Source organism: Amblyomma mixtum, chromosome 3 (assembly GCF_055824585.1).
Source record: "Amblyomma mixtum isolate Tamu chromosome 3, ASM5582458v1, whole genome shotgun sequence".
Taxonomy (NCBI): Eukaryota; Metazoa; Arthropoda; class Arachnida; order Ixodida; family Ixodidae; genus Amblyomma; species Amblyomma mixtum.
In genome coordinates, this window is record NC_143014.1 from 155,804,230 (window position 1) to 155,828,917 (window position 24,688).

Consider the following 24,688-nt stretch of genomic DNA (forward strand, 5'->3'; position numbering starts at 1 on the left):
TTTTTCTGATATGATCGTGCTGAAAGTTGTTGAAACTCTGGCATAGTATATAAAGGCACCCCCGAACAAAAGACCAATACAGATAAAAAGGTCAGCAGTAGTTCCTGATGTCCACAGGACCGCACATAACTTTTAGAATGTGCGCAACATTCACGGGAAGAATGGAATACACATGGAAGCACGAGCTTTCCTCCACTGATGACGACAGATATTAGGTGTGTCCTTTAGGGAGGACTCCCCGCTCCACATAAGTACCGCGGGTGCTGAAGACGATAGCGAATAATCGAGCCCTTGGGCGGTACGAATGCAATCCGAAGTGGTAAACAGGAAAAACGTGAGGAACACGCCAGCGGCAGGCCGCCGGGCATGCCCCCCAAAAAAGGTTTATATTAACAGTGAAGGGTAGTTAAGGTGGGGTGAGACTTTGAAAAGAAGTTTCAAAAGATGCCTGTACAACAGTTGTAAAAAAAGCTATGACTATAAAATTTGCAAGGAATCTTAATGATAAGACCCAGGGGGCAGTAGAACTCGAAATGACTTTTTAATTTTGCTTAGTATTACTTTCTTTTTCTTAAAATCTACTATTCGCAGAGTGCTACAATTTTTTACAAAATTAGCAACCAACGCTTTAAACAAGTGGAGCCAAAATTATACGCTTTGTCGGTGCCAAAAATTTGCTACATGCGAATGTTTTTTTTTTTTTTCAGTCAGAAAAATACAAATGTACCTAAGCTATTCATTCTAGTTCCAGTTATATAAATGTCATTAATTAACAGCAGTGAGAAATTTTCTTTGCTGGTGCGTTATAGTTCCCCAAAAAAAGGGGCTCAAACATCCAAAGGTGTTTTGAAAAAAAAAAATTATGAGGAACTTTAGCGGCTAAAGTGGTGAAAGGCGAAAGCCTGAGTTCTGCATTCTGCTACGCGATTGTTCACTTCACATTCTGCTGGTGCCTTAATTAAATGCCAATTAATGACGCTTAAGCTTCGCCTTCAGGAGTGGAACGCGACAGCGTGTTGTAGCGCTGCCAGGCAGTCCACGGAACGCCACCACCTGTTCGGCGCGGTGCGTTGCCCTTGAACACAACGCTTTTTGAGGAAAGGAAATGGAGCTGTAATTCTCTGTCGTCTCGGTGGACACCTGAGCCGCACTGTACAGGAAGGGAGGAAGTGTGAGTGAAAGAAGAAAGAGGAGCCGTAGTGAAGAAAATGAAAATTGTATTTGAGGAAAGGAAATTACGCATTAACTGTCTCACATATCTCAGTAGACACTAGTCGAAAATTGTATTTGAGGAAAGGAAGTTGCGCAGTAACTTTCTCACATATTTCGGTGGACACCCGTCAAAATTCGCGTGTGGTGACGTCACGACAATTTTGACCAATCTGAAACGCGGACAAACACGCTTGTCGGTAAATTCGTTTTTGAGGAAAGGAAATGTGTTTGTCTCTCATATCTCGGTGGACACCTATACCTCGCCGTAACGGGAAGGGAGGAAGATGGGAGTGAACGAAGACACCCTATTCACTAGACGAACCTTTGTTCATTCCAAACCATCGAGCTGGCATGGCGGAGTGGTAGCGTGCTCGACTCGCACTCCGGAGACCGGGGTTCGATTCCCAAGCTCGGCCAATTTCTTACTCGGTTTTATTTATTTATCTGGTCTGACTAGAAAGGTTAATTGGACTAATTTGTCAAGTAAGCATTAACTACACTAAGTCAAACTTACTTGGAGCATCACTATACGATCCCTTTAATTGGTTGCATGGTTAGTAGCCAAAGTACAATTGGCCCCGTTTGAAATTCGCGCACTGTGACGTCACGACCGTTTCGACCAACTGAAAAGCGTGACATTTCTGTCGACAACTGCTGCTTACAACGATGAGGCATTAAAGGCTTCTGCCTTAAAACGAAAATAAAATCTCTGAAAACCGCTTTATTCATAAAAGCCGTCGCGGAGGCTTAGTGGCTATGGCTCTCGGCTAATGTCAGACGCGATAGACGCGGGTTAGATCCTGGATACGGCGGTTGCACTTCGATGGAGAATGAATGCTGGAAGCCCGTGTACTGTACGATGTCAGCGCACGTTTAAAAACCCCAGTGGTCGATATTATCCGGAGCCATGCACTACGGCGTCCCCCATAGCCTGAGTCGCTATGGAAGATTAAACATCATCAACCAATAGTTTTATTCATCACAACTTCCCTTGACCGCGGAGCTACAAGAGGGGCCATAGTGGCTGAAAAATGTACGACAAACATGTCCAAACTCCAAACGAAAACCAAAAACCTGTGTCTTTGATAAAAAAACTCCAGAGCGTTGAATTTTTTCTAGTATAGGAAACGACGAGAACACTGCGAGGTGCACTCGCTTTTTCGGTAGACGTGAAGAAGAAGATGTACAAAGAAATTATTTAAAATAGCGAATAACCAAGTTTAATATATTTTCGGAAACATAAAAAAATTATCCGTCACATGATCGCCAAATTCCAAAACCGCATTTTTTGACAAAACAAAGCTTCACGCCACCTTACACATATTTCAGCAGCAGTGCGGTGGCCTTGGACGCGGTAATATGACATCACCCCGGAATTCACGCGCAGGTTATCTGCGAACACAATAAAAAAAAAATAAAAAGAGGAGACATGTTCCGTTCGAACGACGGATGAACGGCGGCAGAGCGAAAATGCATATAGGCACCACTTCTCCTCAGTCGTAAAAATTCAGCCACCTGATGGGCAGCAGAAGAGAACGACGACATTAGGCGCTAAACGGGCGCCATTCCCGTGGCACCAGGGAAGCCGCAATCTGCGCTTTTAATACCAGCGCCCTGCGTCCAGGAGACCACAAGCATCACAGAAGACTAGAAGTGTCGGTCAGTACTCGGCGTCGTCAGCAACATGAACGCTGTTCCTCTTGTGCGTAGTCCAGCATGGCGTCATCAGAGTCCGGCTGTGATGAGACGCCACAGGCCAAGGGGCGTTGATACCAAGACGCCCATGAGTGAGTTTTATGCTGAGCTCCTGAGGCTTTGTAACCTGTGCTCGAGGACTAGCGAGAGCGACGACTGCAGCAGTACCTACAGCAATAGCGGTAGCAGCACCAGCTACTCGAGCAGCGATTCCAGCAGCGACTGCATTGACGAAGATGACGGCAGCGCTTCGGAGACAGTCGGCGTCGTCGCTGAAGGTGCGACCGCGGTGCGCACATATGTCAACGGAGTCCAGAAAGTGGCACCGCCGCAGCTGTCGTGCACGCAGGGCGATGAAGGCAAGGGCGATGACGTGGACGCTGAGCACGAGAAACAAGCCGTCTCTGTTGGCGGCAGGAACAGCGTTCCGCTCATACCTGCGATGAGGGTTCCGCACGTAACACTCGTCGACAAGGCCGAGTTTTTGCCCAGGATGGAGCTTAAGATCAGCCCACAAGGAAGGCAGATGCAGGGAGCTCCGATCATCCGCTTCAGTAACCTGGACGACGAGTTGCAGTACGTGGCTAGAATCAGTTTCCTCCAAGACTCCTGCGTATGCGCTGGCGACTACATGCACCCGGAATCGCCCCGACCAGGCACTTCGTGGAACGGCAAACTATTGTCATTCTCCAAGCTCAAGCTTTTCGCCTCCGACGGCACCTCCAAGACACACATCGCCTTCATGTTCAACAAAACGTACTTCCTTCAACTCAACGTAGGAAACGTGGACAAGTACGGCCAGATCCTGAAGCGCAAAATCATTCCCCAAGCCCTCGCCAGCCCTTGGTTTGTGACTGTACACCCCACCCAGGCCTCCAAAAAGAAGCCGTCGAAAAAGAAGTCTGCCTGACAACTTTTGCTTGGTTGGAACATCATGAAGCTTGTTTCTTAATAAAAAAAAAAAGATGTCACTAGGTATACATTGTGTGACTCGTCTGTGCAATAAAAAAATGGGGCCGCTGTGGCTTTGACCGCACACGCCGGATATTGGCCCCAATCAGATAGATTTTCCATGAAGAGAGGAAAGACCAACATTTTTCACAGCTGTTAAAAGGAAAATTTGTATTGAATAATTTGAAACATCCGATCTAGTGTAGTGCAGGCTAACATTTATCAACCTGCAACCCTTTTTCTTTTATGACTTACCCAGTTTGTTCAGTACTTTGCGTACCTTTGAGTTCTTTTTTTACTGCACATTTATTTTAATCCAGGTGTACATTTATGACAACAGGTGCTCTTCTTTCTTTAAACTGTTCGCCTGCCTGAAGATCGTGGCGAAGGAAATGATTGTCCGCTACAAGAGGTCGCAACTTAGCCCAAAGCCAAACCAATATTTATTGCAGCCCGACATCAGCAGTGTTATAAGCCAGCAATGCACTGCTTCGGGATACTCCCTAAAGAAAATGCATAAAAGGGTGAAGGTGTGAAGGCATTAGCAAGCGCTCATGCCTTCAATCGCACTTTTTTTTTTTTGCGTGACAACTGCATGCCAAGCTCTCGAATACGAGGTCTGTTAGAAAAGTATCCGACCTTTGGCCGAAGAAAAAAAACTGGCATAACTGGAGCGTTAGAAACCTAATAACCTTCAAAGTAGTCTCCTTGGGGCTCCATATACATCTCCCAGCGGTGCTGCCATTGTTGTAAGTATTCCGAAAAGGCCCTTTTTTGAATGTAATTTAGCTCTGCTGTCGTTGCAGCCATAATGTCCTTTCTTTTCTGAAATTGCGCTCCTTTCAATGGCCTCTTGATTTTAGGAAACAGCCAGAAGTCGTAGGGAGACATATCAGGAGAGTAAGGAGCCTGTTGAACTACAGGAGCCTGGTTTTTCGCCAGAAAAGTCTGAATCAAATGTGAGGAATGTGCAGGAGCAATGCCGCGAGGGATGCGCCAATTTCTTGTTGACCTCAATTCCGGTCTCTTGCGCCGCACAGCACCGCGTAGGCGATGGAGGACATCCCTGTAGTACTCTTTAGTCATTCTTTGATCCTGTGGGGTGCGTACTCGTGGTGTGCCACACAAAGGGAGTCAAAAAAGCAGTCAGAAAAACTTTGACATTGCTGCGCACTTGGCGGGCCTTCTTTGGTCTTGGTGACGTGGAATGCGTCCTCTGTGACGACTGGGATTTGGTTTCCTGGTCGTACCCGTACGCCCAAGACTCGTCACTAGTGATTACGGCGTCGGTGAAGTCAGGGTAACTGTTTGTGGAATCCAGCATCTCCTGTGAGACTTCAACACGAAGTTGCTTTTTCTCCACCGTCAGCAGCTTCGGCACGAATTTCACCGCAACTCTCTCCATGGCCAAATCTTCGGTGATAATAGAATGTGCAGAAAAATTGGTGATATCCACCTCTTCCGCAATTTCTCGGATAGTCACACAACAGTCCCGCATCACCACAACGTTCACTTCGGCAATTACCTAGTAATTTAGGCATGTTGATGGCCGACCGGAGCGTGGCTCTCTCTCCACAGATGTGCGGCCGTCTTTAAACCAGTTGCACCACTGCTTAATCTGTGTGCTGCTCATAGCATTAACACCGAAAGCCGTCTGAACATTTCGAATGGTTTCCACTTGGCTGTCGCCAAGTTTCTGGCAAAATTTGAGGTAGTAGCGCTGCTCCTCTCGCTCCGCCATTTTCCTTGCAACAAAAACCGACGTGACCACTGCGCACTGCCTCACTCAAACGCTGCTTCCCAGCGACTGACGCTATCGGCAGGCGGGAAAAAATTCGTGCATGCGCACCAGGGTTCATGGTCGGCTGCTGTAAGCGCGCTTGTTTCATATCCATCAGGTGTTCGCAAAAAAAAAATAAAGTCGAATACTTTTCTAACAGACCTCGTAGGCTGCCACAAGCACTCGGTATGTCAGTTAGTATCACATCAAAATGTATGTAATTTCATTTCATTGAGAACATCCATCACTTCAATGACTTCATCACAGAAACCTTGGCTCCTGAAGGCGTGTGGCAGCCGAATACGCCTCGTCTTAAATTGCACCACATTATCGCGCTGTGCATTGCAGAGCGTCGTCTCCATCAGCTACCATAATCTGGCTCTAGCGGCACTTATACGTAGCACAAACCTGCGCTTTCAGAATAATTAGAATGTAGAAAACATTTTCTGCTGTTTGCACAATTCCAAAATTTGGCCCGGCCAACCCTTGGCTGATTTCGACCATAAAGGTGATCCAACGTAACTGACCACACCGCCCCGTTGGCTCGGTGGTTATAGCGCTCAGCTACTTACCCTACATATGCTGGTTCTATGCCGGCCGTGGCGGTCGAATTTCGATGGAGGAAAACTCCTAGAGGCCTATGTACTGTGCGATGTCAGAGCAATTTACAAAACCACAGTTTGTCGAAATTTCCGGAGCCGTTCACTACGGCGTCCCTCATACCTGAGTCACTTTGGGGCGTCAAATCCCCATAAACCAAACGAAGCCATAACTTACCGTGCCATAAAAAATGGCGGGCTTCAACTTGGGCCCTAGCATTGCCCAAATGCTATTGCTGAACTTTTGAGGATAACCGCAGTTAAACACTGCCTAGCTTTTTAGATACGTTCTTTAAGACACATAGATGACTTGCTCGTGCTATTACCGGAAAGGAACGTTTCAACAGCAATAGCTGTTGAGCGCTCGTTCCTGGGCTTCGCGTCGTAGTTGTTGTCGTTCGTCGCAGTCCTCGGCGTAACCGGTGGAAGCGTTGCCATGGTAACCTCTCGGAGGGTGGTCACCGTGCAAGGAGGAAGGTACCACACGTGCGGAGAAATGCGTAACAACTGGGTGGTTACCATAGGAACCATCCGGAGGGTAGTTACCGTGGAACGACGGGGGTATAGGGAGAGCAGGAGGATCCCAACCAGGTGATTGTTACCTTGGAGGAGGACGGTATGGCAAAAGCGTAAGAAGGCGCATCCGGTCCACTGTTTACACGGAAACCACCCGGAGGGTAGTTACTTGGAAGGGCGTGGAGGGTTACCATTGGAGAAGGCTTTATGGCAAGAGCGTGGGAAGGCGTAACTACAGGATGGGTACAACGGCAACCGTCCGGAAGGTGGTTACAATGAAAAGAGGAAGGCATGGCGAGAGAGTGAGAAGGCGCACCTGGTTTGTCATTGCCATGGGAATAAACCGGGGGGTAGTGCCATGGGAAGCAACCGGAGGGTACCCGGAGGGAGGGTAGACCTAACATCTGGATGATGTAAATAAAGATTTGATTTGATTTGATTTGATTTAGTTACACTAGAATCAGAAGGAGGGCAGCCTTCTAAGGAGACTAAGGCGAGAGGAGGTGGTTGTGGCGAAAATGTAGGAAGGCGCGCCATGGTAACCATGATAGTGGTTACCTATCGTGTAAGGAGGAGTAAGGATATGGCGATAGAGGAGGAATGTTGGACGGTCTATCTGCGGCAGCTGCTGTGAAACGCGCCGCCCGAGGAGAGGACCATCGGCGGCACTGCGCTTCTAGAACGGCGAACTGGCGAGCATCCCTGGACGAAAACCGGCTTTGTGTGGAAAACTAAAACAGCGCCCTAGAACTTCACAGACGTGAGGTCTCTCTCATATTCTCTGCCACAACTTACGGTAAAGTATAAATACCTTAACAGCTGTCGCTGAATGTCCATCAACCAGTGTAACCGTCATGTCATTTTTCTATGCATGACGGTGCCTTGGCTGATATTTTAATCTCTTTAGAACGTAATAAATCAGGCCTAGTATTTACCCTGTCAATAAAACTCGGCAGTTAGACCTTAAGCTAACATTCTGTCATGGACATTCTTGTTGGCGTTTCTGCCCCCAACGAAGAAACCACCTGTTGTTCTATGATTCCGCCCAAGGGGAAAACAAGTAAAACGCGTGGAACGAGGCCACCGGATATTCCCAAAGAAACAGGTATACGAGGGGGTACCCAAAAGAAACCGGACTAAATTTTTTGGTCGGCAAAGCTTCTATGGTACCGCGTTTTGCCACTAGGGGCGCACAGAACGAACATTCCAGAGTCAGTAAGCCGAGTGCCGTCGTTGAAGGAGGTCAGACTAGTTTAGGCAGAGTTTTAGAGTGACGACTGTTTTGTGTGAACGTCGTTTTTGCAATGGCTGATTTTCGTGAACAGCGCGCGCCGGTGAAATTTTGATTTTTGCTCGGAAAAAGTTGAATGGCAACCTTGAAATATTAAGAAAGACGTACAAGGACGATGCTATGGGAACAACTGAAGTGTTCCTGAATCGAATCCTGAATCAAAGCAACAATCATGCCAATGGAAAACTTCAAATTCACCTCGCCTCAAGAAATCTAGTCAGGTGAAACCAAACCTCAAAACAATGCTGATTTGTTTTTTCGCGGTGAGAGGAGTCGTCCATTGAGAATTTGTTCCGCAGGGTCAGACAGTTAGCCAGGATTTCTACTTGGATGTTTTGAAAAGATTGGGCAAGAGTGTGCGGTGGAAGCGGCCAGATTTGTGGCGGTCGGGTGACTGGTTTTCCATCATGGCAATGCCCCTGCTCACACAGCCCTGTCTCTACGACAATTTTGGACCAAAAATGGCATGACCCCTATTCCTCAACCCTCATACTCTCCCGACCTTGCCCCGTGCTACTTTCTTTGTTTCCTAGAATGAAAATATAGGTGAATGGAAAGCGTTTCGCTGATGTTGCTGAGGTGAAGAAAAAAACGACGGAGGCACTGTCAAGCATCACGAAAGATGAATTTAAACAATGTTTTGAAAAATGGAATGAAAGATTCGACAAGCGTATCATTGCAAGTGGGGAATACTTTGAAGGAGATTGAAGGTCTCTGCTTAAAATGTGAACAAATAAGTTCAAACAAAAATAAGTCCGGTTTCTTTTGGGTACCCCCTCGTATTATCAGTGGGGTGCAGTTAAGGCGGGGTGAGAGTTTGAAAATGATTGGTTTGGTTTGGTTTATGGGGTTTAACGTCCCAAAGCGACTGAGGCTATGAGAGACGCCGTAGTGAAGGGCTCCGGAAATTTCGACCACCTGGGGTTCTTTAACGTGCACTGACATCGCACAGTACACGGGCCTCTAGAATTTCTCCTCCAAAGAAATTCCAGCCGCCGCGGCCGGGATCGAACCCGCGTCTTTCGGGTCAGCAGCCGAGCACCATAGCCACTGAGCCACCGCGGCGGCAGTTTGAAAATGAGTTTCAAAAGTTAGCTGCACAGCAGTTGTAATAAAAGCTGTCGCTATAAAATTTGCCACGAATCTTAAAGACAGACGCAGATTTCATTAGAGCTCGAAGCGATTTTTAAATTTTGTTTAGTATTTTTATTTTTTTTTATTTTTCTACTATTGTACTTTTTTCTTAAGATCTACTATTCGCAGAGTGCTGCAATTTTGTGCAAAATTAGCAACCAGGGCTATACACCGGTGGAATTAAAATTATGCGCTTCCAATAAAAACAAGATATATTATGTTTTTATCCTTGTCGATGGAATAAAATATCCGCATGTGAATTGTATTTTTTGTAGTCAAAAAATACAAATGCGCCCAGGCTATTGATTCTAGTTTCAGTGATTGAAATGTCATTAATTGACAGCTGTGAGAAATTTTGTTTCCTTATGCCGTATAGTTCCTGATAAAAAGGTGCACGAACTTCCAAAGATGCTTTGAGAAAAACGCTAACAAAATCGCTGAAAACCGTTTTATTCATCAGAGCGGTCGCGGAGACAAAGTGGTTATCGGGCTCGGCTGCTGACCCGACAACGGGAGTTCGATACCGGCTACGGCGGTCGAATTTAGATAAAGGTCAAATGCTGGCGGGTCGTGTACTGTACAATGTTAGTGCAGCATGAAAAAACCCAAACCCAGGTGCTTGAAATTACCACAGCTCTCCACTACGGAATCCCTCATAGCCTGAGTCACTTTCGTAGAATAAACCGCATTAACGAATCACTTTATTCACCAGAACTTCCCTTGATATACGGGGTACAGGAAGGGCCCTAGTGGCTGAAAAAAGTACGACGAACGTGGGCAAACTTCATACTGTAACCCAAAACCTGAGTGTCCGATGAAAAACGCCACATCATTTAATTTTTGCTAGTATACGAGACGAAGGGAACACGTCGAGGTACACCCGCTTTTTCGGGAGATGTGAGAAAGAAGAAATGGGAAACAATTATTTTTGTGATAGCATATTCCGAAGAGTAATATATTTTCTGAAATATCAAGCCATTCTCCATCAGATGATCGAAAAATCTGCGAATCAGATTTTTCTACACAAGAAAGCCTCAACTGACCTTACAGCTTATCTGCATCAGTGCGGTCCTCTTGAAACATCGCCTCAGAATTCATGCCGCAGGTTCTCGGCGAAAACAAGGAAAAATGGCAGGACTGATTAACGGCGTTAGAGCAAAAAGGCACATTGCTGCCGCTTACGGGCAGCAGAAGAGAACGACGACGTCAGGCGCTGAACGGACGCCCTTACCGGGGCAACAGGGCAGCCGCATTCTCCGCTTTTAATACCAGCGCCCAGCGTCCTGGAGACCACAGGCGTCACCGAAGACTCGAAGTGAGGGTCGCTACTCGGCGTCGCCACCGACGTGGGCACTGTTCCTCTTGTGCGTAGTCGAGCATGGCGTCATCAGAGGCCTGATATGGTGAGACCTGTGCCGCCACAGGCGGTGGGCTTAGGGACGATGATACCAAGACGCCCATGAGTGAGTTTTATGCTAAGCTACTGCAGCTTTGCTACCTGTGCTCGAGCACTAGGGAGAGCGACGGTAGCAGCAGTACCAACAACAATGGCGGTAACAGCTGCAGCGATTCGAGCAGCCATTCCAGCAGCGACAGAAGTGACGAGGATGACGACAGCGCTTCGGAGACGGTCAGCGTCGTCACTGAAGGTGCGGCCGCGGCGCGCCTCAACGGGAGTCCAGAAAGCGGAACCGCCGCAGCTGTCGTGCACGCAGGCCGACGAAGGCAAGGTCGACGACGTGGACGCTGAGCACGAGAAGCAAGTTTTCTCTGCCGGCGGCTGGAGCAGCGTACCACTCGGACCTGCGGTGAAGGTTCCGCACGCAACACTCGTCAACAAGGCCGAGTTTTTGCCCAGGATGGAGCTCAAGATCAGACCCCAAGGAAGGCTGATGCAGCCAGCTCTGATCGTCCGCTTCAGTAACCTGGACGACGAGTTGCAGTACGCGGTCTGGATAAGTTTCATCCAAGACTCCGGCGCATGCGCAGGCCAATACATGCTCCTTGAATCTCCCCGACCAGGCACTTCGTGAAACGGCAAACTGCTATCATTCTCCAAGCTCAAGCTATTCGCCTCCGACGGCTCCTCCAGGGCACCGATCACCGTCATGTTGAACAAAAAGTACTTCCTTCAAATCAACTTCTGAAACGTGGGCACATACGACCAGATCCTGAAGGGCACAGTCATTCGCCAAGCCCTTTCCAGCACTTGGTTTGTGGCTGTAAACCACACCCAGGCCTCCAAAAAGAAGCTGTTCAAAATGAAGTCGAGTAAAGGCACGCGCCAGCAAACAAGCGGCACAAGTCTGCCTGACAACTTTACCTGGTCAGAACATCATGAAGCTTGTTTTTTTAATAAAAAAAGATGTCAGTACACTCTAAACACAGTAACCTATAACGTAACTTTTGGATGTGAGTAACTTTTGTCACAAAGGTTACAATTGATGTTTTTTTATGTTTTCATTGTGTTTTCTTTATTTTTGTGGAGCGCAAAGGTTACAACGGCCTAAAGTCAACCGTTTCAAAGGTTACGATGAAAAAATTGCCAAGTAACCTTTGCGCAGTAACCTTTGGGCAGCACGGTAACCTATATGCGTCGCCAAGCCAGGAGATATGCACATATAGAGGATGTATGTTGCTTTATGTGCGGGAATGTGCTTTTCGGATGCAATGGGGCTGCGGTTTCGACCGCAAGGGGGAGACATCAACGTAAGCTATCGCATGAGCTCGATACTGCTGTTTTGGGTCGCAGCCACATTGAATCGCGCGTTATTTCTGCCTTCACATTTCCCAAAGGAGGCTGCGAATGCAATGCCAATGCCGTATTTTGCGGCTGAATATATATGAGAACACATCTCCAATGTGCGATTCCTATCTATGAGTTTTGCAAAGAAACCAAACGTGCTACTTCTCTAAGCATGTTCTGTACCGATTTTATTGCTCGAATAAACGTTAATAAACGAATATTTCAAATTGCATGTAATTTCTCGATGACTCGGATAGAGCCTATTTCTCACCTTCCTCGAACCAATACGCGATAGCAACGGTCGCAATTAGTAGTAAAAAAGCAGACATATGGAAGGGGAGCGCCTGGGAAGGCGACAGCGGACGTAACCGCATTTGCGGGCCGCCGAGTGCGCGATTCGACTTCCCTTCAGGTGGCTCTCTACATACACTTCCAATGTATCAGTTTTGGTGGAAAATAAATATCAGAAATCAAAACGTAATGCGCCCAAGGTGCGAACGGCGGCGCCAATAAGAAACGAGTAATTGGCATAGAACTACTCAAAATATGGCATGACGGCCGCTCCAGTATGCGTGAGACGCGCATGCGCAGACGGCGGGCGCTTCACCCAATGAAAAGCGGCGCTTCTGTTTCAAAACGCTTGGCATCGTTGCACGCCGGCAGGCACGCCGGCAAGTCTGGACGGCGGGAAGGCTCGGACGTTGCAGCGTTGCGGAGGTTGCTTTGTTCTTGGAACCGTTGGAACCGAGAGTTGGAACCGTGCGTGAACCACGCCGTCTTTTGGTGGCGTTTCTGAAGTGGCTTGTTTGGGCTAATGCCGCTAAGTAGCAGGGACCTGTGGGGTACGCTGCGCGGCGGCTGGAACGAACCTCAATGTGACCGTACACGCTACGTCGTTGTGTGCTCGGCAGACAGCTCCGCGCCCAGCGCTTTTCGTTGCGACTACTGCAACCACGTTCCAGGGGTTCATGGAAAAATGACGGACTTGGGTGAGTGGCCTTTTTTTTTACCATATGCACAATAAGGACCTGCGAAGTCATTTATTTCATGCTTGTCAAAGTGCGTATTTTCTTCGTTTGCCAGAGCAGCTTCATTTCTAAGCCTCGTTGAGTGCACTTCGAAGCGAAATCTGGTTCAGTAGTTTGAGTGCCTCATTTACCTATTGCGCGGGGTATCGTGCCAATAAGTTTGGTTATCCAGAATATTGGTTTTAGGCTATTGTTGCCTAAAGTCATTTGGGGTCATTAGGTGTGATAATACGGGGATAATCCAGCTCTAATTATTCATCGTTTGCATGCGTGTGCGCGCGTTTTTTTTTGCATACGTACAAAAAAGCACGCTTAAAACGCACGACGGTACTTTTTTAATTGAGGATGCGATTTGAGCGAGTTGGTATTGCAAGCGATCTTATGACGCAATTCCACATCGGCGCTATACTCCCGCCCAGGCGGCGGCAGTCGTCTCCTCGACTCAAGTGGCGATCACGTGAATCTGGCTCGGTGCGCCGGTCGGTCACAGTGCCTACCGCATTGCCTGCCTATCCTCTTTCCTCTCTTCCAGGCGTCGTCTGGAATTGTGTTTGTGATGGTTGTTTTTCGCGAGTGCGGCGTGTTGACTCATCAGCGTTGGCGACGGGAAGCTCAGCGCAGGGTGTGTGGTGCGCGAGCGATCTGAGCGGGCGTGCGTAAGACAGTGCGAGCCCTATTGAAGTGCGCTAACAAGAAATAAGTTGTAACTGCAATATATCCGTTGTTTATTCTCACAAATTTGTGCGTGCGTCGAGTGTTCTCACTCGCTCCCCCTCCCGTTTTGGTCATCTCTAACAGTATTGATTCATAGTGAAAACAGCGCGGTAAAATGAGACGATTTGTTGTGTCCTTCTTTGCTCGATTTGTTGTGTCTTTCTTTGCTCGTCTCGTTTTCCCGCGCTGTTTTCACTATGAAGCGGTACTTTTGTTTTGAATCTGAATTCTGGAACTTTGCACGTCGTTTCATTGATTATCAATTGATCGGCGCGCCATAAGATTTTGGCAATACAACTGGGCCCATTAAAAAAATTGGCGGTGGTTTGACCTATGGCCATCCTGAGTAGAATTGCGGAAGCAACAGCGCAGCAATCGCAGCGGCGGCTCTGCGATGCGGTAGGCACTGCGGTGTTCTTTGTATACCATGTTTCACTCTGGTGAGAATATCAGCCATGCTTCAAGTATGAATGATTGCTCACTGGCTCTAATTTAACATTCCACAGATCCCACTGCCTGAAGAGTTGCAAGTGACTGCACCTCATGTATATACCTGTGCTGAGTGTTTACGCTGGAAGTAGTAAAGGAGTGATCTCGATCAGCAACGGCAATCTAGAGCGTGCCCTCATCTTCTGCCTGGTGACATATTGCTTAAAAAACTTCGACTATAGACCGGCATTCTCCGCCATACTCATCCTGCTGCAGAAGATTGCGCTGCCAGACACTTTAGTGCCACGTGGACTACTGATGAACCGACTTAAGAGCTTGTTCATGCTCTTGAAAAAGAATAATTTGTTCTAATTTTCTGGAATGAAATGTGTTTCAATTGTTCACTTTCTAATATGTTGAAGTATATTTTCTACAGCTAAATTGAGCAAGTTTTTTTTTTTTTAACTGCAGTACACAAGTTGGTGTACTTATGCGAGTGTTGTCAGGCTTATAGCATTGTTAATGTTACAAGTTATTGGTCATGTCATTGTGCATCTTTGTTAATGAAGTGACTGGAGGAGTCACAAAGGGCTTTCGTTTATATGATCTAGGCAAGTTGTGCTGGATTTACTGATGTTATGTACCGCTGAAAGCTGTTAAGTACATGTATATCTCTGGTTGCTGTTTAGCCAAGGTGTTTAAATCGATTGATTGTTGTTTGCGTTTGTATGTGGCCGCAAGTTTTAAAAGAACTCATGTTATCTGCTCTGCTTGGACCACCTTTCTTGATATCTCATTGTATAGTCATTTTAATCTTTCTTTTAAGAAGTGTGGTAAAATATGTGATCAAAATATTGCCTTCTCTGATATTTTTGCCATTTATAATTTGTGTTTGTTGTATCCCTTACACAATGTCAAGTTGACTTGGCACTTGGTCTTCAATAATAGAGCTTTTATTTTGTTCTTTTTGGTACTACAATTAGAGTGCCTATTTTTTTCATTCACATTGCAATAAGAGTGATATGCTGTAACCAAGCTCTATTCAAAGCGAGACTTCATATGAGCATGCTTTATTGAGTTGTTTGCTTAACGTGGTTCTGTTTGGCATGCCAACAGTAATACTGTAATATGAGCCCATATTTCAGTGCCTTGCATGCCCATTTATTGCGATATATTTTTTTGCAAAAAGTATGCAAAAATGGTGCCTTGGACATACCTGCATCTGTTGTTACATTTCTTAGTTTTTGTTTAATGCAGACAATATCTGGGAAGTTTTGTTGTTTTGTATTTCCTCTAGTCTTGAAGATGTTGGAGCCAATTAAAAATTTGCCTATCATATGCCGATGTTTGTCATTTTTCTCCTTTCTAAACCATTCTCTTGTTTGGCCAATTTTTGTTCCATTCAAACTGAAATCTGGCAGGGATCTCTATTTCATCACCTTCAGCAAATTGCAACGACATTTTTGCCATTTTTAGGCCAGCCATTGTGGTTTACAAAGGTTACACATTTTGGAGCACGTAACCTATGGCTAACTCAATGATGTATACCTTTGTAAAGGTTACATCGCTAAAAAAGTTGCGTAACCTATGCGTAAAAAGAAGTAACCTTTACCATTTGTAACTTTTACAAAAGTTATAAGTGGAAAGGTTACATGGTGTAACCTTTAAATTATAGGTATACTTCAATGTGAAAATGTGCACCTTTACAAAGGTTACCCAAAGGTTACCGTGTTTAGAGTGTAGGTACAGCGTGTGACTCGTCTATGCAATAAAACATGCGGCGACTGTGGCTTTTACCGCACAAGGCGTATATTGGCCCCTCTCAGATTTTCTATCAAGGCAGGAAAGCACAGCATTTTTCACAAATTAAAGAGAGAAATATCTATTGAATAATTTTAAACATCCAGTCTAGTATACTGCAGGCATCACTTTTTTAACTTGAAACATTTTTTAATAAATCGCTTTTTTCATTAAGTAGCTTTAAGTACCTTTGACATTTCTTTTACTACACATTTATTTTAATGCAGGTGTACAACGACAGAAATTGTCGCTTTTTTTTAACTCTTCGCTTTCCTGAAAGTCGTGGCGAAGGAAATTATTGTCCGCTACAAGGGGTCATTACTTAGGAAAAAACAAAGATTGCACCTGACATCAGCAGGTTATAAACAAGCAATACACTGCTTTGGGATCAGCCAAAAATAAAATGCAAAATAGGACAAAGGTGTGAAGGCTCATGCCTTGAATCGCAAATTTTTTTTGCGTGAGAACTGCATGCCAAACTATGAATTAGGCTGGCGCAAGCAATCGGTATTTCCTTTCCCAAGAATATCGCAGAATGCCGCGCTCGATGGAGGTTTTCACAGCGCTAAGTGAGGTCAGGGCCTTAGAGTCAAAAACGTCGGCATCATCTCCGTGAAGCCCTGCGCCGGGAAATTCATCGGAAAATAAGGCCGCCCATAAGATGGCTGTACTTTTATGACCAAGGGGAGGTGGCAGCAATGTGCCTTTTTTCTCTATCGCCGTTAATCCGTCCTTTAATTTTTCTTGTTTTCGCCGAGGACCTGCGGCGTGAATTCTGAGGCGATGTCATGTTACAACGTTCAAGAGGGCCGCACTGCTGCTGAAAAAGCGGTAAGGTAGGTTGAGGATTTCTTTTGTAAAAAAAAAATCGATTCGCCGATTTTGCAAACATCTAATGGAAAATGGCTTGATCTTTCAGATAATATATTACTCTTTGGGATATGCTATCTCAAAAATAATTTCTTGCTCTTCTTCTTTCTCACGTCTCCCGAAAAAGCGGGTGCATCACGACGTGTTCCCTTCGTCTCGTATATTAGCGAAAATTCAACGCTTTGGCTTTTCTTATCGCACACTCAGGTTTTAAGTTACAGTATGAAGTTTCCCTTGTTCTTCGTACTTTTTTCAGCCACTAGGGCTCTTCCTCTAATTCGTCTCTTAAGGGAAGTTCTGGTGATTAAAGCGATTGGTTAATACGGTTTAATCATCCAAAGCGAGTCAGGCTATGAGGTATGCCGCAGCGGAGGGCTCTTAAAGTTTCGACCACCTGGGTTTGTCATAGTGCACTGACATTGTACAGTAAGAATCAAATCAAATCAACAAATCAAATTTTTTCATCAAAAAAAAAGAATCAACCAACCTTACAGCTTTTCAGCAGCAGTGCGGTGTTCCTTAACGCGGTAACATGACATCTCAGAATTCACGCCGCCGATCCAGCAAAAATGGAAGGACGGATTAAGGCGTTAGAGCGAAAAGGCACATTGCTGCCACCTCAACTTAGTTCTAATAAATACACCAATCTTTTTGGCAGCAGAAGAGAAAGACGACGACGTTTATCAAAATTCACGTTTGGCTCCGATATTTTGTTGTAATCCTATGGAAATTTCCTTATTTATACCACTATACTTTGGCCAATCTCCCCACGTGGGTATGTGCCGTTATAAAGAGTATGAAGAAGACGAAGAAGAAGCAGAACAGACGCCATTCTCGGGGGACCAGGGCACCCGTAAAGCGCACTTTTAATACTAGCGCCCTTTGTCCGGGAGGCCAGAGGCATCACCGAAGGCTCGAAGTGTGGGTCGCTACTCGGCGTCCCCAGCAACGTGAGCGCTGTTCCTCTTGTGCGTAGTCGAGCATGGCATCATCAGAGTGCGACTGTGCTGAGACCTCTGCCGCCCACAGGCGGTGGACCTAGGGACGATCATACCAAGATGCCCATGACTGGGTTTTAAGCTGAACTACTCAGGCTTTCCAACCTGTGCTCGAGCACTACCGAGAGCGACGATAGCAGCAGTACCTACAGCAATAGCGGTAGCAGCACCAGCGATTCGAGCAGCGATTCCAGCAGCGACAGGAGTGACGAAGACGACGGCAGCGCTACGGAGACAGTCGGTGTCGTCGCTGAAGGTGCGGCCGCGGCGCGCCCCAATGCCAAGGCAGTTCAGATAGCGGCCCCGCCGCAGCTGTCGTGCACGCAGGGAGACGAAGGCAAGGGCGATGACGTGGACGCTGAGCACGAGAAACAAGCTACCTCTGTCGGCGGCAGGAGCAGCGTACTGCTCGGACCTGCGATGAGGGTTCCGCACGTAACACTCGTCAACAAGGCAGAGTTTTTGCCCAGGATGCAGCTTAAGATCAGCCCGCAAGGAAGGCTGATGCAGGGAGCTTCGATCGTCCACTTCAGTAACCTTGACGACGGGTTGCAGTACGTGACCTGGATAACTTTCTTCTAAGACTCCGGCGTATGCGCTGGCGAGTACCTGCACCTGGAATAGCCCCGACCAGGCACTTCGTGGAACGGCAAACCGTTGTCATTCTCCAAGCTCAAGCTTTTCGCCTCCGACTGCATGTCCAGGACACCCATCACCCTCATGTTCAACAAAAAGTATTTCCTTCAGATCAACATCGGAAACGTGGACAAATACAGCCAGATCCTGAAGCGCTCAGTCATTCGCCAAGCCCTTGCCAGCACTTGGTTTGTGGCTGTAAACCACACCGAAGCCTCCAAAATGAAGCCGTCCAAAAAGAAGCAGAGTAAAGCGCACGTGCCAGCAAATAAGCGGCACAAGTCTCTGCCTGACAACCTTACCAGGTCGGAACATCACGAAGATTGTTTTTTTAATAAAAAAAGATGCCAGTAGTACATTGTGCGACTCGTCTATGCAGTAAACATAGGGGCGACTGTGGCCTTTACCGCACAAGGCGGATATTGGCCCCTCTCAGATAGATTTTCTATCAAAGCAGGAAAGCGCAGCATTTTTCACAAATTTAAGAGAGAAATTTGTATTGAATAATTTAAAACATCCGGTCTAGTATACTGTAGGCATCACTTTTTTAACTTGCAACATTTTTTAATGAATCGCTCAGTTTTATAAGTACTTTTACGTACCTTTGACATCTGTTTTACTACACATTGATTTTAATTCAGGTGTACAATCACAGCAATTGCTGCTTTTTTTTAACTCTTCGCTTTCCTGAAAGTCGTGGCGACGGAAATTTTTGTCCGCTACAAGAGGTCGCTACTTAGCCCAAAGCCAAACCACTAGTGATTGCTGCCCGACATCAACAAGTTTTAAACAAGCAACACACTGCTTCTGGATCATCCCAAAATAAAATGCATTATAGGACATAGGTGTGAAGGCATAATCAAGCGCAATTTTTTTTGCGTGAGAACTGCGTGCCAAACCATGGACTAGGCTGGCGCAAGCAATCGGTATTTCCTTTCCCAAGAATATAGCAGAACGCCGCGCTAGATGGGACATGCTAATGCAACTTTACCCCTGAGGTTTTCAAAGCGCTAAGTGAGGTCAGTTCCTTAGCGTCAAAAACGTCGGCATCATCTCCGTCAAGCCCTGCGCCGGAGTATTCATCGGACAATGAGGCCGCCCATAAGATGGCTGTACTTTTATGACCAAGGGGAGGTGGCAGCAATGTGCCTTTTTTCTGTAACGCCGCTAATCCGTCCTTTAATTTTTCCTTGTTTTCGCCGAGGACGTGTGGCGTGAATTTTGAGGCGATATCATGTTACCGCGTTCAAGAGCACTGCACTGCTACTGAAAAAGCTGTAATGTGGGTTGAGGCTTTCTTTAGTCAAAAAAGTCGGTTCGAAGATTTAGCGAACATACGATGGATAATGGCTTGATCTTTCAGAAAATATATTACTGTTGGGGATATTGTTGTTGTTGTTGTTCACCTTTCAGAATGGCGCATACCCACGCAGGGGTATCGGCCAAGAAGAGGGGTGCATAGAGAGTTTTTGTGATGATTTTTTTTGTTTTCTTGGGAAAATAAATAGAGAAATTAAGTAATAAATAGAAATAACAGAATGCTGGTGAAGAGAAACTTCAACAGAATGCAGAAAGACCAAAAAGAAACGGGAAATGAATAACGCACGCAGGAGATGGACTCTGCAAGATCTGTAGGAGAGGGAGTTGAAAAATAAATAAATAAAAATAATAATATTAACAGCAAAAAAATTATAATGATAATTAAAAAAATATTAGCAAGGTATCCGATTAGATTCCAGCAAAAAAAATTTGAATGGCGGTAAAAACAGACCTGTGGCTGTAACCAAGAATGGTGGCACCAAATGACAGTATGGTCGGGCTGCTCAAACTAAGGCCAAGCTGTTGCAGTGGTTGCTCTAAAAATCGTCGTCGCATCATAGTGAAGCGTCGACAAACAACAAAAAAATGGTCTATTGATTCTTGTTCACCACAGAATGCGCAGATGGGAGAAAGCGCCAAACCAGACCTGTGCAAATAAAAATTTAAGGGGGGGATCCGGCAGCGTAGCCTAGTTAGAGAGACTTCAAGCTGACGTGAATGGCATGATTTCCTGCTCCACGAATACGAAGATGCAGGAAATCATCAGATCTTTTAATTGATCCAGATGTCATGCTTAACAAAATATTTCTCCGAAACCTCGCTGCTGTGATGTACGCTGTAGCCGGGAGGATACGTATAGCACTGGGCCGTTGAGGGACGCTTTTGCCAGGCTATCAGCCACTTCACTGACTGTCACACTGCTATGACCTGGTACCCATATCTTATGTAAAAGGCTCAAATGTGGAGGAAGTAATGATAAGAAGGTGTTTAGGATTGGAGAATCCGTAATTGAAGCAAGGGACGGGCACAAAGAAAAGGAGTCTGTAATGACAGCCATTGTGGAGAAAGAAGGGTCTAGCTTGCGAAGCGCAAGCACCACCGCCAGAAACTCCGCTTGGAAAATTGGGGTGAAATCCGGAAGACACCCAGAAAAAGATTAATCTAGAAGCGGGCAATATATTCCCACCCCTGCCTTTTCATCACATTGGGAGGCGTCAATAGCAATAATGATGGTAACAGGTATGCTTTGTGAATGGTCTTCTAATAATCCGTTTAAAATGCATGATGGTAAATGGCTTGCATTCTTCGGGAAAATGTCATCATAGACAATTTTCACGGAAGACGAACTGTTTTGTGTCGATAGTATGTAAGAAAGGAGTACATTTAACGGGTGAAGTAAATTTTGTACCAGTACTACCTGCGGTGTATGAAATCGAGGCCAGTGGATTCCAAAAAAGGAGGTCGGCTGGTAACAAAACACAGACGAGGAACGGTGGAAACTTGAGTCATATATCGTGAGGTACCTCTGAAAAGTGAGAAACTTAAATCTAGATATTAAAGGTGAAATTCCTGCTTCAAGGTAAAGCGCGTTGTTAGCTACAAATTTAGGGAGTCCAAGGCACAACCGTTCAGCTTCCCGCTCTAAAAGAACGAGCGGGCGAATTTTGTAAGCAGCTAACCAGAAAACAGCACAGATGCAAATTCTAACATTGGTCTAACGTACATAACATAAATCATTAAAAGTGCATCTCTCCGCATTCCATACCGGGGATTACTTAATCTACACAACATGCCCACAGCACGAGTGCCTTCCCCTGCAACATGGTCAATGTGAGAGCGCCATGTGAGCTTGTCGTCATAAATTACACCAAGATATTTTAAAGACTAAACTTGGGGAATAATTTGTCGCTGGTAAGTTAGAGACAGAGCAACAGCATATTGGAGTCGAAAAACAAGGATAGCGCATTTGTTAACATTTAAGGCGAGTTGTAGGCCACACAACCAACTCTCAAGCAATTTCAGGTACGCTTGCAGACGCACGTATTCAGACTGAATGTCAGGAGCAGCCGAGAAAAATGCAATGTCGTCAGCATAGACGTACGTGCGAATTTGATGATGGCTGGAAATAGAGCTCAGTACAATGTTGAAGATTATGGCGAAAGGATTCCCCCCTGAGGAACATCTCTCGTTTGTTTATACCTTCCAGAATTGACATCATGGAGTGTACGCTAAACTGCCTGTTATCTAAGAACGCCGATATCCAAGCAATTGAGTAGTGTGGAAACTGCAGACTCTGCAGTCTTTTCAAAAATATGGTGTGTTCCACACTGTCTTAAGTTTTGGCTACATCTAATGTAACCAAAGCAGCATGCATTTTTTGACGCCGCGAAAGGAGAATTCGACTCTCGAGGTCAAATGTGCGTTCCATATGGAACATTTCCGACGGAAACCGATTTGACAGTGACTGAGGATATTTTCAGAGTTCACAAACTTCGAAACACGTAGAAGCAAGACCCTTTCAATTATTTTAACCACATTGCATGTCAATGTAATAGGTCTAATATTTTCCAGAGGATAGCCGCCGCCATTATTTTTAGGTAAAGGAATCACTTTGGGGAGTTTCCATTCATGAGCAATCCCAGCATGTTTGGTGGAATAATTTACTAGCTGTAATACGACGTGTTCCCTCCGTCTCATATACTAAGTTCAATGCTCTGGAGTTTTGGATCGAACACTCCGGTTTTAGGTTACAGTATGAAATTTGCCCATGTTCTTCGTATTTTTCTCAGACACTAGGGCCCTTCCTCTAATCCGTCTCTAAAGGGAAGTTCTGGTGAATAAAGCGATTGGTTAATACGGTTTAATCGTCCAAAGCGACACAGGCTATAAGGTATGCAGAAGCGGAGGGCTCTGAAAATTTGGACCACCTGGGTTTGTAATAGTGCACTGACATTCTGCAGTAAAAATCAAATCAAATCAATAAATCAAATTTTTTTTAGAAAAAAAAAAGCCTCAGCCCACCTTACAGCCTTTCCGCAGCAGTGCGGTGTTCTTGAACGCGGTAACATGACATCTTCTCAGGATTCACGCCGCCGGTCCTAGGCGAAACCAAGGAAAACTGGAAGGACGGATTAACGGCGTTAGAGCGAAAAGGCACATTACTGCCACCTCAACTTAGTCCTAAAAAATACACCAATCTTATTGGCAGCAGAAGAGAACGACGACGACAGGCGCTGAAATATTCTTCTGTCGGTTTTGATGCATACATTTGTCAAAATTCACGATTGGCTCGGATATTTTGTCGTCATCCTATGGAAATTTTCTTATTTGTGCCACTACACCTTGGCCAATCCCCCCATGTGGGTATGTGTCATTATGAAGAGGATGAAGAAGAAGAGGAACAGGTGTCATTCCCGTGGCACCAGGGCCGCCGCACACCGCGCTTTTATTACGAGCGCCTTGCGTCCGGGAGACCACAGGCGTCACCGAAGACTCGAAGTGTCGGTCGCAACTCGGCGTCGCCAGCGACGTGAACGCTGTTCTTCTTGTGCGTAGTCGAGCATGGCGTCATCAGAGTCCGGCTGTGGTGAGATCTCTGCCGCCGCAGGCGGTGGGACTGGGGACGATCATACCAAGACGCCCACGAGTGTGTTTTATGCTGAGCTACTGAGGCTTTGCAACCTGTGCTCGAGCACTAGCGAGAGCGACGATAGCAGCACTACCAACAAAAATGGCGGTAGCAGCACCAGCGACTCGAGCAGCGATTCCAGCAGCGACAGCAGTGACGAAGATGACGGCAGCGCTTCGGAGACAGTCAGCGTCGTCGCTGAAGGTGCGGCCGCAGCGCGCCCCAACGTCAAGGGAGTCCAGAAAGCGGCGCCCAAGCAGCTCTCCTGCACGCAGGGTGACGACGGCAAGGGCGACGACGTGGACACCGAGCACGAGAAACAAGCCGTCTCTGTCGGCGGCAGGAGCAGCGTTCCGCTCATACCTGCGGTGAGGGTTCCGCACTTAACACTCGTCATCAAGGCCCAGTTTTTGCCCAGGATGGAGCTTAAGATCAGCCCACAAGGAAGGCTGATGCAGCCAGCTCCGTTCGTCCGCTTCAGTAACCTGCACGACGGGTTACAGTGCGTGGCCTGGATAACTTTCATCTAGGACTCTGGCGTATGCGCAGGCCACTACATGCTCCTGGAATCGCCCCGACCAGGCACTTCGTGGAACGGCAAAACACTGTCATTCTCCAAGCTCAAGCTTTTCGCCTCCGACGGCATCTCCAGGACAACCATCACCCTCATGTTCAACGAAAAGTACCTCCTTCAAATCAACTTCGGAAACGTGGGCAAATACGGCCAGATCCTGAAGCGCTCAGTCATTCCCCAAGCCCTCGCCAGCACTTGGTTTGTGGCTGTAAACCACACCAAGACCTCCAAAAAGAAGGCGTCCAAAAATAAGTCGAGTAAAGCGCACGTGCGAGCAAACAAGTGGCACAAGTCTGCCGCCTGACAACTTTACCTGGTAGGAACATCACGAAGCTTGTTTTTTAATAAAAAAAGATTCCACTAGGTACATAGTGTCACTCGTCTGTGCAATAAAAAAATGGGGCGACTGTGTCCTCTACCGCACAAGGCGGATATTGGCCCCTCACAGATAGATTTTCTATCAAGGCAGGAAAGCACAGCATATTTCACAAATTTAAGAGAGAAATTTGCATTGAATAATTTAAAACATCCGGTCTAGTATACTGCAGGCATCACTTTTATAACTTGCAACATTTTTTAATGAATCGCTCAGTTTAATAAGTACTTTTACGTACCTTTGACATCTGTTTTACTACAAAATGATTTTAATTCAGGTGTACAATGACAGCAATTGTAGCTTTTTTTTAAACTCTTCGCTTTCCTGAAAGTCGTGGCGAAGGTATTTATTGTCCGCTACAAGAGGTCGCTACTTAGCCGAAAGCCAAACC

At 46.2% G+C, this 24,688-nt stretch overlaps 1 protein-coding gene and 1 pseudogene across 1 annotated transcript in view; one reads left to right on the forward strand and one right to left on the reverse strand.

The window, feature by feature from the left end:
* The window catches only part of LOC149352445 (soluble guanylate cyclase 88E-like), a 204,853-nt gene that overhangs the window by 133,088 nt on the left and 47,077 nt on the right, over positions 1-24,688 (reverse strand). The gene's annotated exons all lie outside the window — the stretch shown is intronic.
* LOC149352453 (uncharacterized) lies at positions 2,954-24,225 on the forward strand (annotated as a pseudogene).